Consider the following 15,824-nt stretch of genomic DNA (forward strand, 5'->3'; position numbering starts at 1 on the left):
TTTCAACTTAAAAGTTCTGTAGCGTCGTCCTGATGGCAATAGCTCATAATACTTTGCTAAAATATGGGTGTCGTCAGTTGCTATCTGCCTGCTTTTTTTAACCACTCGACTTTCATACAGCTCTTGCATACTAGCTTGTTTCACTCCCACAATTTTACTGCATACACTCATGACATCGTTCAAAACACGCTTACTCCTCACTCCCAAACTTCCATACCAGCACAAAAATGAAACTGTAAGCACAGACTCGATACAACATCGATAATAACTTTGAAGAATATTTGAATTTATGCCAACATTTCTAAGCTTCTGTAAACAAAAAATTCTAGATTGACATTTCTTATGAATGGAATCAACATTTCTGTCAAAAGTCAGCTTATTGTCTAAGATGGTCCCTAAATATCTATATTCATTGACCCTCTCCACTGTTTGACCATCAATAACAAGGTCAGCTACAGGCAAGGGGTCTTTCCGAAAATCTATTAACATTTCTTTTGTTTTCAATACGTTGAGATCCAGATAGTTTTTCTCACACCAGGAACAGAACTTTTTAATTTCACTGAAATAAATAGCATCAGAGTTGGACAGATCTTCAACTGCTGAATCATCAGAATATTTTATGACAGGAGTTTCCTCCGTGCCTCTGCAGTCATTTGTGTACAGTGTAAAAAGAACAGGGGACAGCACTGTACCTTGGGGTGCACCAGTAGAAGTAGATTTTAGAGAAGAGTGGGCAGAATGAAAGCGGACGGACTGAGTTCTATTGAGAAGAAAACTTATTATCCAAAGAGTAAGCTTCGGATCAACATCCATGCCTAGCAGTTTGAGGGCAAGGAGATGAGGTTGTATTGTGTTAAAAGCAGAAGAGAAGTCAACAAAAAGGATACGAACGAAAGATCCCGTGTTATTCAAATGAAGGAAAGCATTATGAAGGAGAGTTAGGGTAGCATCGTCAGTACTTCTGTGTGCTTTATAAGCAAACTGAAGAGAGTCAAGCTGCTGTTCAGTGAAAGAAAGAAGATGTCGGAGAATAATTTTTTCAAAGCATTTCATCACTACTGAAGTCAGGGCAACAGGACGGTAATCATTTAGTGCGGCTGGGTTCTTTTTCTTGGGGATAGGACAGATAGTAGATTTTTTCCAGATGCTGGGGACAGAGCAGTCCTTCAGAGACCAGTTGAAAATTTTACAGAACACGTCACACAACTGGGAAGCACATGTTTTCAGTAATTTTCCGCAGATATTGTCGGGGCCAATTGCCTTCGTGACATTCAGTTTTAAAAATAAAGATTCAACAACTTTTGCATCGATCTCAAAGTCTTCACCTGTGTTCCTATCTTTGATCTTTTCCTCCAACTGTGAGATAACACTATCCAGTTCCCTTCCCAGATCATTCCTTTCAAAGCGACAGTAGAAATCATTCAGTTTATTTGAACAATCAATCTGTTCATCCTTTTCCATTTGTGTGTGTGTGCATATATATATATATTGCATATATATATATATATATATATATATGTGTGTGTGTGTGTGTGTGTGTGTGTGTGTGTGTGTGTGTGTGTGAGAGAGAGTCTGTGTCTGTGTGTCCGTGTGTGCGTTTGCGTATGAAAAACCGTTGATGAACATCAGCACACACATAGTATGTATCTGGAATTATCTGATTGAATGGTTATGCTACTAAATAGCACATATAACACAAACGATATATCGATGAATTTCTAAATGATGCATGAGGACTTACCTTTATTTTCCTTTTTTTTTTTTTTTTTTTTTTTAATCATTTTACTCCAAACTGATTGCTTTTCTTTTGCGCGAAACTGATCAAAATGCATGCAAGTGACTGGATGAGAGAGAAGCGCTTGTAGTGTGTCAATCTGAACACACACACACACACACACACACTTGAAGTGGAGTGTTGGCCTAGTGGTAACACGTCAGCCTAGGAAACGATAGAATCTGAGCGCACTCGTTCGAATCCCACAGTCGCCGGTGATTTCTCCCCTCCTCTAGACCCACGTTAAAAGATCCACGGCAACAAAAGGGCTGTCAATGGCAAAATTATGTAGAAAAATCCTCTCCGATAGGAAAACAAAATTCAAAAAAGTTGCAGGCAGAAAAAAATGGGTGCTCTCAGTCTCAGTGTAGCGACGCACTCTCCCTGGGGAGAGCAGACCGAATTTCACACACAGAAATCTGTTGTGACAAAAAGAGTAATACAACAGAATACAATACAATACAATACAAATATCTAAATGCATACGCGCGCGCACACACACACACACACACACACACACACACCATTTTCATATTTGGCCTGCGTTTGATGATATTTAGGAGAATGACAACCAATTCATTTACTAGTCTAACACCGTGTTTTCTTTCGATCTGTTCTCTTAGTGTTCCATTCCTCATAGTTGTTTGCTTCAATGTTATTGGAAAGTCGCCTTACAGAATGAGGCAGAGATTGCTTTGTTTTTGTTTTTGTTTTTGTTTTCAACAAAAGGCACAATGATGACAATAACTGAATAAATCGTAATTACCTGAGTAGACCAACATGAAGATAACACAGGAAATTACCAACGATTTCTGCCACACTGGTTGACGGCACATATTCACTTTACCAACTCTATGTTCTCAGTTTGAACAAAGATTGTTTTAGAAACAAATGAGAGAGAGATGGTTTGACTCGTGATCTAAAAGTCAGGTCCAACTGATCGGCTCTCGCTGTCAACGGAAACACATTGCAATCGCTGCGCTTGCTGAACAGAAGAACTAGTCCAGGAGAAAGAAGTCCCAAAGGAAAAATCGCAAAAGGAATAAACTGCAATGTATCCGATAGAACTGTACGTCATATTCACAAAAAGGGGCCAAAATGTACGAAGCACGAGATACACATATATTTGGTTGAAATGCGGACTCTTTTCTTTCGCACCCTCATACTTTTAGTTGAGTACACCCGTCTGTCTGATGTCCGGTCTGCGTAGATCTGGAGAAAACGGAGGCTTTGGCACGTCATTTTTCTTCACAGCTAAGTAGTCTTAGATTATCAAGATATAATGAAAATAACATGACTGTAACGGTGTTACCACCTCTAACAGAGTAATCAAATTTACCGCTCTTACATCTCGTGTTCGTTTTGGCCTTGTAGATTGCCTTTTTGTTTCCAACTTTTTTTTTTTCTTTCTTTTCTTTTTGTTTGTTTGTTTGTTTTGTTTTTGTTTTTGGGGGTTTTTTTTGTTCGAGTTCAGAATGTTTACTACAGAATACATTTTTAGCGATAATCCTTTCCCATCGTTGCTCTACTTTTTTACTCACTTGTGTAAACAGTGTGAGTCTATGTAATAACCAGGTGTTCGGTTGTGTGTGTGTGTGTCTGTCTGTCTCTGTGTTTGTCTGTGTGTCCATGGTTAACTTTAACATTGTCATTTTCTCCGGAAATACTTAGTCATTGATACCAAATTTGGCACAAAAATAGCAAATGATCAGTTCTTTCCATGCATTCTAATCATAATGATACATTGCACCTTTGCGAAGTGTACAAAATCGATTTAAAAATTTTCACCAAAAAATACTGTTAAGTTTTTATTTTTACTTTTTGTACACAAAACTTAGCCTTTTTATATGACATACTGACAAAATAAACAATAACAGTTGATTAATATTTTTGTTCCTGAAAATGGAACTTCTTTTGCTCAGTATGGAAATTACATTAACAATCACATCTCTCAATATGCCTGTTAATGGGACGTTATACTTATAGGCTGAAAACTAATTATTATTAAGGGAGTGTATGTGTGTGTGCATGTGTGTGTGTGTGTGTAAAAATATACATATATGTGTGCGTGTGCGTGTGTGTGGGTGTGGAGGGGGGTGGGTGGAAGGGAGGGTACTTATGTGTACATATATATACATATATATGTGTGCGTGTGGGGGGCGGGAGGGGAGAGGTTGAGGGGGGTGTATGTATGCGTATGTTGATGTGTGTATATGTATGTGTGTATAAGAATGTGTGTATATGTATGTATGTGTGTGTATGTGTATATATATATATATATATATATATATATATATATATATATATATATATATATATATAAACACGTAAATACGTTCATTTCCGGAAACCCCGTGGGTGGTCAATGAAAATCTTACACATTTCAAGTAATTAATACAGAATATGAAACGCATTTGACATTCTGCCCACTTTACTTGGCCACACAAACTGGTCGGCTGCGAAACAGGCCCACATTTGATACATTTGGAGGAAAAAGAGAACATGCTTCCGTCCAGCTACACGTGAAACAGTGTGTAGTGGTTATTGTATGCATGCTAAGTAAGACATGAATAAGACATATTGATAAGATTTTTGCATCTATTAAGCAACATGCAAAACCTTTTGTAGAAGATATTTTATACATGCTATATAAGACAAAAATAAAACATTGACTTCTTTTTTTTCGTAAATACGTCGGATTAGAGAGAAGGGCTTTGTTTTTCAGAGGTAAGTTAAAATGCATTCATAATTATTTAAATGAGAATGATCGAACGGCTCAACATACATTTGTTTCTGTATATGTATTAGTGAATGATAAATCAAATGGAATTTCAAAACACACACGCGCGCGCGCACACACACACACACACACACACACACACACACACACACACACACACACACACACAAAGAAATGAGAGAGACAAGAACAGATTCCAAGAATGTAGAGGGGGGACGGGGGGGGGGGGGGGGGGGATGGGGAGAGTGTATGTGTGGCAGACATACAGACATACATACAGGCTGACAGACAGAGACACGGAGAGAGACATGCGGACAGACAGACAGGCAGGCAGGCAGACAGGCAGAGGGAGACAGAGAGACAAATGTTTCACAGACGTTGACAGAGAGGCAGAGACAGACAGAGAGAGAGAGGGGTGGGGGGGTTGGGGGTGTGCCTGGGGGGGTCGGGGGGACACGCATTTGTGGCACGTGGTCAGCAACAAGCGGATGGCACACTGCCAGACACGGTGAACAGACAAGGAGAGGTGAAAGGTGTGAAAAGTGGGGGGTTCGTTCGGAGGGGTCGGGGGGTTGGGGAAGAGGAGGGTCGGGAGGGGGTTGGGGGCGGGGGGGTGCCTCTGACAAACGGTGACTGACAGGTCCTCTCATTACTTTGCCCCCTTCCGCCCATTAGTGCTGTCACAGGGGCTTCTCCCTCTTCCCCTTCCACAACCCCCGTACAGCCAAGGTCACCCGCGTGTCGCGGGGGTCATGGGACTTCCGGTGGCTCACTCTCGCTCTCTCTGTCTCTGTCTGTCTGTCTGTCTGTCTCTCTCTCTCTCTCTCTCTCTCTCTCTCTCTCTCTCTCTCTCTCTCTCCTCTCGCCTTCAGTGTCTGTGGGCATTAGCCCTCTTTGTGATGAAACGTCTGCCTGGTGTCGTCTTGTCTTGTTTTATCTTCTCTTTCTTGTCTCGTCTTGTTTTGTCTCGTCTTGTCCCACACCCACCCACACCTCTCGATCTCTGTCTGTGTCTGTCTCTCTGTTTGATTCTCTCCACTCTCTCTTTTTCTGTCTTTGCGCCAATAGATATGTCTCTGTTTCTGTTGGTCTGATTCAGTCTCTGTTTCTGGAAATGTTTCCGTCAGTCTGTCTGTCTGTCTCTGTCTCTCTGTCTCTGTCTCTGTCTCTCTCTCTCTCTCTCTCTCTCTCTCTCTCTCTCTCTCAGTCCCTGTGCCGTTTCATTCACAAGAAGAATCAAGACTCCCTTTGACCATCCCGCCGTAAAATTAATACAGCAGCATCTCTTGGGGTAAAGCTTGGCAGCTGTACCCCAATATCTGAACAAGCCAATCTCCCCCCCACCCCCAACCACCTCCCCCACCCCTCTCTCTCTCTTCTCTCTCTCCCTCTCTCTACCTCTCTCATTTTCTCTCCCTCTCTCTCTCTGTGTCTCTATCTTTCACTCTTTCTCAGTCTCTCCCTCCCCTTCTCTATCTATCTATCTGTCTATCTATCTGTCCATCTATCTACGTATCCACCTGTCTGTCTGTTTGTCTCTTCCATATTGCACGCGCGTGGATATATTCTTGTTTACACTGTGTGATGATTCATCGTTTAATTATTGTTGTTCTTGGCCCACTTCTTTATGACTGGAAGCCCAACAACTGAACCACCGTCATCATTTTCTCTTTCGCATTGCTAATTAACTGGAAGGAGAAAGAAGGAAGTGTAGATGGGGCTGGTGGGGGTGGGGTTTGGAGAGTGGGGGATAGTGGACCAGGAGTGGGGTTGACTAAGGAGTGGGGGGTGGGGAAGGCCGGGGGGGTGGGGGGTGGGGGTCACAGATTTGCGAGACTGAAAACTTTACGTCCGATTTTACTGACGCAGGACTGGTGAGGTAGCAGCGTCTTTTGAAGAATCGGGAACTGGAATTTCTATGTCGATCTCTATCTGTCTCTCTGTCTCTGTCTCTGTACCTTCACGTATCCGTCCTTCTCCGTCTTCAAGCCCAATTCACTCTCCTCAACTTACCCGCCCCCACTTACGCCCCCCCCCTCCCCGCCCCGCCCCCCCACCTCCACTCTCACCATTCTCATGCCTATCCCCCCCCCCTCGCCCCCATCTATGTGGGTCATCGTATTGCGGCAATTCAGCAAATGGGTGCATGTGATGTGATCTGTCTGCAATCCTGAGGATTGGTGGTTCATTCATTCATCTTCACTGTTCACCAGGCCCGCCAGAGGAGCTGGCTAGGTGTGTGGACCGTGCACGTGCAGCACGGAAACCTTTCACTTTCGGCGGGTGCCACTCAATTACATCACGTGACCAATCGCAAACCGGAAGCTTGGGGGCCGGAAGTCATTTGCCAGATGTCATAACTTCCGGTTCACTTTGACCTTCTCTCTGTCTCTCTGACTCTCTATCTCTGTCTCCCCCTCTCTCCTTTTCTCTCTCTCTCTCTCTCTCTTTGTCTGTCTTTCTCTCTGTCTGTTTCCATGTGTCTGTTTCTGTCTCTGTCTCTCTCTCTTTCTCTCTCTCTAGAAATATATGTCTAATATGTGTACGTGTGCGTGCGTGCGTGCGTGTGTGTGTGCGTGTTTGTGTGTGTGTGTGTGTGCGTGTGTGTGTGTGTGTGTGTGTGCCTGTCTGAATGCGAGATGGCCTTGGGATGACGGTGGTAGGTGGGTAGAGGGGGTGCTGAGATCTACCAAATTGGAACTAAACTAAGCAACAGTTGACCTTCTCATACCCCCACCCCCATACCAAACAGCCACCATTCTGTCACCCTCTCACTCTCTCACTCCACGACCCAAGGGGAAGGGGAACTCACCTCTGCTGCTGGCTGGTGTGGTAGCCAAAGAGAGACATTTTGACAGGCTGTTTGCCACAACAAGGGCAATGGGGCTGACGGCATCACTGGCGAAGACAGGACAAGGCAAGCAAAGGCCAGGCATGGCAAGGCAACACAAAGCATGACAAGGCACCGCATACAAATGAATGGCATGGCATGGCAAGGCAGGGCAGGGCAGGGCAGAGCAAGGGGCAAGGCAAGGTAAGACAGGTCAACGCAAGACAAAGCAGGACAAGGTAAAACAGGACAAGACAAAACATGACACAAGACAAAACAAATTCTGAATCAAGGTATGTGGAAGGTATGTGTTCTTCGTTTCATTCAGCCCTCGCCCTAAAAAGAGGGACGAAAGCAAGCAGAAGCAAATTAAAGCAAACAAAAGTATCAAAACACAGAACTCCTTTATTCCACCCTCCAACGCCATCTCGCCCCCAACAGTGCAAGAGAAAAACACACACAAGAGCAAAGAAGAGAAAAAGTCGAAACAGAAATCGACATTGGCCAGAGACAAAAACAACAACAACAACAATAGCAACAAACAACGAAAACAGGAAAGAAATATTAATGATAAAAAATAAATTCCATTGCAAGCCGAAAGAGCGGGGGGAAAGACTGTCTCACATCATAAAAGCAAACTGTAAAGCACCTGAAGATTGATAACAGAAGCAACAACAACAATGAAAATTACTTGACAAGTGACGTACACCAACAGGGTGAGTGTTGCTTTGGTGGTATCTGGTCTTTTCACGGACTTGCCATGTTCCAGAGAGAACATTCTGAAACGGTATATCACCCAGCAGGTTGTTCTGTTTCTGTTACAACGTATCAGTCATTGTACAGTATGTTTTTGTCTAGTATTGAACCGATCGAATTATGCTGTATCTGTCATATCTGTTCAAATATGTGTTTTTGAAATAATTAATTTAAAAAGGATTGGTCACCAATAGCTACTAGCACCCATTTCGGATGAGACGATAAACCGAGGTCCCGTGTGCAGCATGCACTTAGCGCACGTAAAAGAACCCACGGCAACAAAAGGGTTGTTCCTGGCAAAATTCTGTTGAAAAATCCACTTCGACAGGAAAAACAAATAAAACTGCACGCAGGAAAAAAACAACAAAAAAATGGGTGGCGCTGTAGTGTAGCGACGCGCTCTCCCTGGGGAGAGCAGCCCGAATTTCACACAGAGAAATCTGTTGTGATAAAAAGGAATACAAATACAAATTTAGAATACATCAGCTGTTGTTGCTCTTATTCAATTTACCTGGACCGACAATTTTTAGACTTTAAACCATGAGATGAACAGGTGGACTGAGAAGAAAGAACAAGCATAAATCTATATTACATTATATATACAAAAGAAAAAAACAACAACGTGAATTTGCATTCAGCGGCCAACTGGGCTATTTGATAAATGACTGGTAACGGTTTTCGTTTCTTGTTCAACAGTCAGTCAATCATTGAAATAATTCCACGCCATTTCTTGATTTGCAACCAATCTATCAGTTACCAAAACAGGTGATCAGCAAATCGTGTTGTCAAACAGTTATGCCAAAGCAGCCTCGTGCCACACACACTTACACATATGAAAGAGAGAGAGAGAGAGAGAGAGAGAGAGAGAGAGACTCATTGACTATATCTATATCTCATGGTCTATGCAGCTAGGTAGAAAACGAATGCATTATAACTCTGATTTAGAGAAGAGTTGTTGCTCTTACTCAGTTTACTTGGACCGAGGATTTGAGACTTTGAATTGTGAGCTGAACATACTGGCCAGGGCAAAAGAGCAATAAAAGTCACAATAAATGGAAGATAGAAAAGAACAAACATAAATTTGCAATAAATGGCTGTATGTTAAATGATTGGTGACAGTTCTTGTTTTTGTTCAATATCATTTAGTCAATGAAATAACACCTTCTTGTCGTTTCTTGTTTCGAAACTAGTCTATCAGTACCAAAACAAAACAAAAAAGCAAAATATTATTTAGTTAACCAGTGAAGAAGACAACCTCACGCCACTCATAGACTTTATTTGTATTTCATGGTTTATGCCGCTAAGTGGAATACAAACATGGTAGTGTCTGTAAGAATGTAATAATGCGTATGTCTTGAGTCTCACCAGACAGTCAAAACAGAAGCCACTGCATGTAAGAATACGTTCAGAGAATAGATAAGACAGTTAGGTAGCCTGTTGTGCAAATGATTCCATGTTTGTAAAGCTCTTAGACCTCGTTTATAGAGGTATCCACATCAACCAATCAACATATAAGAACAGATTCGCAAAATGAATAGTAGTTCACTTTCAATATAGCCGGCACGACGCGTTTCCAAGAGATCAACAGGAAGCGGAAATGAGACGACTTCCGGGTTTGTTTGTGTTTGCTTCTTTTTTTTCCTCCTTTTTTTTTTTTTTTTTTTTTTTTTTTTAAATACGGGGTGGAACGGAAACAGAGCGTCACTGTGATTTGCCTTCAACTCTGGAGAAACACAGAGCGTCACGCAAGAGGAAGGAAGCAGGAAGAAGGGAACAGGATGTGGTTCTGATTGGCAACTAGATATCTTCAAAGCATACAGCGGAGCGGAAAAGCTGGCACCAACAACTAACTACACGTAGGTCTCGGTGTGAAAACTAGGACTCTGGCATTCTTGGCGTGTTAGTGTGTGTTAGTGTGTGTGTGTGTGTGTGTGTGCTTTTGTGAGTGTGTGTGTGTGTGTGTGCTTTTGTGAGTGTGTGTGTGTGTGTGTGTGTGTGTGTATGCGCGCACGTGTGTGTGTATGTTACAGTAGTGTGTGTGTGTGTGAGCGCGTGCGTGCTTGTGTGTGCGTGTCTATATATGCACGTGTGTGTGTGTGTGTGTGTGTGTGTTACAGTCGTGTGTGTGTGTGTGTGTGTGTGTGTTACAGCAGTAGTAGTAGTGGTTGTGTGTGTGTGTGTGTGTGTGTGTGTGTGTGTGTGTGTGTAACAATAACAACAGCGAAATCAACGATGATAAAAGCTAATCAATGACCATACTTTTCATTTTGTGTTTTCAGGCCGTCTGACCCATACGGACTGGAGAAAAGAAATTTCAAGTAGTATAGAGAACACGAGATCAGCGTACAGACATCAAAACATTAAGTAAGTGTTGCATGTGAGTTTCAAAGATCAACAAATGTACATAACAACCTGAAAGACAGAGAGACAGAGAGAGGGGTGGTGGATAGACAAATAGACAGACAGACAGAGTACGTGTGTGTGTGCTCAATCTGTGTCATATTAAAACAACAACAACAACAAAACGAAGGAAACAAGCACAAATAAGCAAAGCAAAAGCTCACCCAGCTAACATCGTGCTGAGAACATGAGTCAAATACTTAACAAAAACAATCAAGGAGCAGAAGAAGAAGAATGAGGGAGAAAAGCAATCAAACAGACACACAATGAGATGGCATCCTGTGGCTGATCCAAAACTTCGACGTCCACAGACGCTATGAATTGTATTGCGAAACGCCCGGCGTTTTCTCCTCTTCTGTCAGAGCGGCATTGATTTGAAACTGTCGTCACGACCTGACAAAGCCTGATAGATAGACAGACAGATAGTTAGATAGATAGATAGAACCACCTGTAGCTTTAAGTCTACAAGAGGCACAAAAAACGCCCAGTATCAAACCAAATATTGCTTTCCAGTATGAAAAGAGACAAACACCACTGAAAAGTTAAGAAGTGGAAGATGCAACAAGAGTGGGTTTTTTGGGGTGCGGGGGGGGGGGGGGGGTGTTGGGGGGGGGGTTGTTGTTGTTATTGTTGTGTTTTTTGGGTTTTTTGTTTTGTTTTGTTTGGCAGTACATCCATCCCTCTTTCCAATTCAGTCAGGAACCTCGGCGCTGGCCTTGACAACACACTGTCCGTGCAAAAATTTATCAGTCAGACATGTCAATCCTGCTACTGTCAACTGCGGCGCATCAGTTCCATCCGGAAATATCTGCCCATTGACGCAACATCTAGACTTGCCGTTTCTCTCATTCTCTCTCGCCTTGATTACTGTAACTCTCTATTGTCTGGTTTGCCTGCTTCATCCATTCAGTCCGTTCAGCGCATACAAAACTCTGCTGCCCGACTCGTCCTCAGAAAGAAAAGATCTGAGCACATCACTCCTCTTTTGCAACATCTCCACTGGCTCCCTGTCTCACACCGAATAAAGTACAAGATCAGCATTCTATGCTACAAATGTATTCACAAATCAGCCCCTTCCTATCTCTGTGGCTGCCTTCACCTCTACACTCCATCTCGCTCATTACGATCAGCTTCGGATCCACTCTATTTTACGCAAACCCAGATTCAAACTCTCGACTGTTGGCCGCCGTTCTTTCTGTCTCTGGACCTTGCAGTTGGAATGAACTTCCTCTTTCGCTTCGTCAAGTCTCCACACTCAGCTCTTTCAAGTCTGGCCTTAAAACACATCTCTTCCCAAAATAGCCTCCCTTCCCTGCCTCTTCCTTGTCTGTCTTCAGTTTCTCTAGTTTTAGATTTATGTGTGCGTGAGAATGACTGGTGCGAAAGCGCTTTGATTTGTCTATGCACAAGATTCAGTGCTATATAAATACCATTATTATTATTATTTATTTTGTTTTGTCTTTTGTCCCCATAGTGGACATCCGACATGGAGACAGTCAGGAAAGAATAATATGCAACTATCAGCCCTTATCCATAAATAAAAATTACAGTGATTTTCTTTTCTTCTTTGAGATTAGTTCAAAGTTACAGCACAAGAAGCAAAAAAGACAGTATGTGGAGACATTTTTAGTGTGGCTCATAGCTTCAAAAGAAGCAAAAGACAATTGTGTTATAATTATTGTTTCCATTTCACACACTTTCGCACACTGAACTCTCTGTCTTTGTATATATATGTGTGTGTGTGTGTGTGTGTGTGTGTGTGTGTGTGTGTGTGTGTTCTGTCTGTCTGTCTGTCTTGTGTGTCTGCCCGTCTGTCTGTCCGTCTGCCCGTCTGTCTGTCTCTCTGTCTTTGTCTCTGTGTCTCTGTCTCCGTCTCTCTCTCTGTCTGTCACTCTGTCTCTGTCTGTCTCTCTGTCTCTCTCTCTCTCTCTCCCGCGTCCGGCCCTAAGCTACGCGCCCCAATATAGCCACGAACTGACAGAAGCCTGCAAGATTTTAGCCTCTGTGAGCACGGCGGTAACCGTCTGTCCCTAAAACGGCCACTTTTCACCCTGCTGTTTCCTGTCGTCACGTCATATCACTCCAAAATCCGTCCCCGTACACACAGGGTCCTTGAGACACATGGAGGACAATGACTGGGGTGGGGGTGTAGGGGATGGTAGGGGACCTCAGTCTCAACCTTTCTTTCTTTCTTTCTTTTGTTCTTTCTTTCTTTTGTTCTTTATTTTTTATTCTTTTTGTCTTTCTTTCTTTCTTTCAAAGCCGTGCACATATACAGTGTCTTTGCTTCCACGCAGAAGACAATGCACAGAGAGGAAGGAAGAGGGTGAAGGGAGGGGGACCTCTCAATCTTTCTTTGTCTGTCTTGTCTGTCTTCTTTCAAAGTCGTTCCCCACATTCAGTCAGTCTTTCCTCCAACAAAGATGACAACGCACGAAAAGCAAGTAAGGGGGAGGGGGGGGGCGGGAGGGGGGGGTCTCAATCTTTCTTTCTTTCTTTCTTGCTCTCTCTCTCTCTCTCTCTCTCTCTCTCTCGTTGCATTCCCTGTTTTTCGTTGTTATTGTTGTTGTTGTTTTTAATATATGTTGTTGGTTTTTTGTTGTTGTTGTTTTGTTTTGTTTTTGTTGTTTTTTTTTTGGGTGGGGGTGGGGGTGGGGGTATAAATGCTTTAACAGAGTTGAAGCCGAGAGAGAACATTCATGGACAGAAAAGAAGGATGGGTGACTGCCCAGACTACTATTTATTTTGTTTTATCCCCGACAACTACAGTTAGGGCAAATGATTATTCAGAGAACTGAATGGCCGGCCATGTCCGTCTGTCAGTCAGTAAGTAAGTGATGTATCCACAATGTGAGCTTGTCGGTGTATTAATTAATTAAACTGCAATATTAGAACAGACTCGGAAGGGAATAAGGGTGAGGTGGGGTGAGATAAGAGGTGAGGCGGTGAGGCCTTACGTGCCACTTGTTGCGTGTGTGGGCCAACGTGAGAGTTTCTCTCTGTGTTGTCAGACAATAGGAATGTAGTGTTGGCTGAGGGGACGGGGTGAGTGGGGGGGGGGGGGGGGGGGGGGTAGGTTGAGAGGGCGGGGGTCGGAGCTGGTGGAGGGTGATGGTAGGGATGGGTTGGTAGGGGAGAGAACAAATTGCATTGACGTCATTCATTGAATACATTGACCTCCCTTGACTGAGAGCATCTTTGTCCGTCGTCCCTCGCGCAGCTTCCTTGAGGAAATAGTCGTAAACTCTCAACAGCTCAACATCTTGTCCTCTGTTCTCTCACCCTTCTCCGCCCCCACCTCTCTCTCTCTCTCTCTCTCTCTCTCTCTCTCTCTCTCTCTCTCTCTCTCTCTCTCTCTCTCTTAGCATTCAAAGATGAGACATTGTCAGCTCTTGACAAATGACTTAGTATTACTGTTATACTGTGTATCATTCGGCACTTATTTTTTCATGTTGATACCCTGGCTTATAATACTATTTTCTTCATTGCCAAAGGAAAGAAAAAAAAGATGTTGCTATGTTCATGCCTCTTCATATAGGCCTTAATGAATTAATTCCAATTCCAATTTCAGTTTCAATTCCAACTCTCTCTCTCACACACACACACACACACACACATATATATATATATATATATACACACACAGTATTAAAATGAACGGAAAAAACCCACACAAGTGGTAGACGTTCCGCTTCAGACGAGAGAGAGGAAGAGAAGAAAAAAGACTACAACAATTATATCAACTCAAGGGAACTGAAAAGAAGAAAACAGGAAAGAGCTTCCATTACGAAGACTAATAGACAGCACTGTAAGCTCACGCCAGCCGCAGAGACAAAAAGGAAATGGTTAGGATGGGCGGAAGGAGAGGCAGAAGGAAAAACAACATCCAACAAATGATAATAAACCAGTGTAATGGGAAAGAGGACATATCCGCTGAGACACAGATAGTAGTTCTCTTGGTCTCAGCGATGATGTGAGTGTAACGAGCTATGCACCACTGGTCTAAAAAAAAAAAAAAAAAAAAAAAAAAAAAAAAAGGTGGATAGCGCATGCCTTCTTTGAGCACCTTTGCTAAGTGAAGCCAGCGGAAGTGTTCAATCAGTCATTTTGCTACTCGTGTCAGTGTAGCGCGAAGCGGTAACTTCAAATATGCTATGCTTTTGAACCAGTGGCTATGCACACGCCGGGCAATGGCTCTGCATGGAAGCAAAGAACTGGTGTTTGCACACAAGGCACTGGAAGTCTGTTGATCAGTGTTGTATGGACGGACCTCTGAGATACAATGCATACGTCTGTTATGGGACAGACGCTGCTGTTGCAGCAACGTTCTGTGGCTGCCTGAGTCTTTACTTTTTACGATGTTCAAGTTTCTTTGGCGTTTTTCCTGTACTAGTAGAAGCGCGCCAACGTGCTCTTAGTATCCTGCGTTTTGTTGACAAGTTCAGCAGGGGAGATGTCGCACCATTGTGAGATTCTTAGAACCATGCAGAAACATATAATGTAAACATATATCTTAGTGGAACCATAGACATATCGTTTGCGTCGGAAGGAAGTCTCTCTGTCTCTCTGTCTCTGTCTCTCTCTCTCTCTCTCTGTCCCTCTCTTTCTCTCCCTCTCTGTGTCCCTCTCTATCTCTCTGTCTCTGTCTCTGTCTCTCTCTCTCAAAATGTCTGCAGGGTTTTACTGGGCATTAGCCCTGTAATGGTGCAGGTAGCTCATGTTTCTGCTCCTGAAGCCTCCTGGCTTGCTCTGTGATCTAGGGGCCATTGTCAGAGGGTCTTAGGTGTCTGTCAACTGATACAGCAGGGCTGTTCGGGCCCCTTTCGGCACTCCTGCAGCCTTGACATCTGTCTGTCTGTCTGTCTGTCCCCGTTCTCACACTGCTGGCATGTTGATAATGCGACGTGTATGAATATAAGACGGATAGGCACAGAGACGGAGGGGGAAAGTAGAGAGGAGGGGAGAGGAGAACAGGTAGGCAGGCAGAACAGACAGACAGATAGACAGGAGAGGTAGAGACGGAGAAAAACAGACACAGAGACGGACAGAGACAGAGACCAAGGAAGAGAGATGTTTGTGGGCGAGCACGCGCGTGCCTGTGTGTGTGTGTGTGTGTGTGTGTGTGAGAGAGAGAGAGAGAGAGAGAGAGAGAGAGAGAGAGAGAGAGTATGTGTGTGTGAGTGTCTCTGTGTGTGTGTGTGTGTGTGTGTGTGTGTGTGTGTGTGCGTGTGTGTGCGCACGTGTGCAAAAGCACAACGCAACGTAGCAACGCCACAACATAATATAAAACAACAAGTTATAGAAGTTAAGTTGTAGATTAGCAC

This window comes from Babylonia areolata, chromosome 24, assembly GCF_041734735.1.
Source record: "Babylonia areolata isolate BAREFJ2019XMU chromosome 24, ASM4173473v1, whole genome shotgun sequence".
In the NCBI taxonomy this organism is placed as follows: domain Eukaryota; kingdom Metazoa; phylum Mollusca; class Gastropoda; order Neogastropoda; family Buccinidae; genus Babylonia; species Babylonia areolata.